Source organism: Homarus americanus, unplaced genomic scaffold (genome assembly GCF_018991925.1).
Source record: "Homarus americanus isolate GMGI-L3 unplaced genomic scaffold, GMGI_Hamer_2.0 scaffold51646, whole genome shotgun sequence".
Taxonomy (NCBI): Eukaryota; Metazoa; Arthropoda; class Malacostraca; order Decapoda; family Nephropidae; genus Homarus; species Homarus americanus.
Window position 1 is genome coordinate 120,001 of NW_024741317.1, and position 1,112 is coordinate 121,112.

Here is a 1,112-nt window from a genome sequence, read left to right on the forward strand (position 1 = left end):
CATGCACCACCACCCACCGAATCAGAAGGAGCTCTCAATCTGTCAATCGCTTCGGTGTCTGGGCCTGGTAAGTTTCCGTGTTGAGTCAAATTAAGCCGCCAGGCTCCCTCCTGGTGGTGCCCTTCCGTCAATTCCTTTAAGTTTCAGCTTTGCAACCATGCTTCCCGGAACCAAGACTTTTGGTTTTCCGGAAAGCTGCCGCCGGGTCATGGGAATAACGCCGGCGGATCGCTGGTTGGCATCGTTTATGGTTAGAACTAGGCGGTATCTGATCGCCTTCCGAACCTCTAACTTTCGTTCTTGATTAATGAAAACATCCTTGGCAAATGCTTTGCGGTAGTTCGTCTTGCAGCGGTCCGAAATTTCACCTCTAAGCGTCCTTATCTGAATGCCCCCGCCTGTTCCGATTAGTCATTACCTCTGGTTCGAAAACCAACAAAATAGAACCGAGGGTCCTATTCCATTATTCCATGCATCACCATTCGGGCCATTCAAATAGCCTGCTCTAGGCACTCTAATTTTTTCAAAATGCGCTCTCCGGCCACTCGGGACACTTTCGACAAAGAGCATCGATGCGAGGCCGGCGTGACTGTTGGGCGTGACAGTAAACACGGGCTGATTGCACCGTCAGTCGGAACTGAGATCCAGCTTCACGAGCTTTTTAACCGCAACAACTTTAATATACGCTATTGGAGCTGGAATTACCGCGGCTGCTGGCACCAGACTTGCCCTCCAATGGATACTCGTTAAAGGATTTAAAGTGTACTCATTCCGATTGCGAGGCCTCGGATGAGACTCACATCGTTATTTTTCGTCACTACCTCCCCGTGCGGGGAGTGGGTAATTTGCGTGCCTGCTGCCTTCCTTAGATGTGGTAGCCGTTTCTCAGGCTCCCTCTCCGGAATCGAACCCTGATTCCCCGTTACCCGTTATAGCCATTGTAGGCGCATAACCTACAATCGAAAGCTGATAAGGCAGACACTTGAAAGAAGCGGCGCCGGTGCGGAGACCGTGCGCTCAGCCCGAAGTTATTCAGATTCACCACAGGTGGGTTACGGACCGGGGCCCGACCAGTTTTGAACTAATAAAAGCGCTCTTCCCTTGCGGTGAGA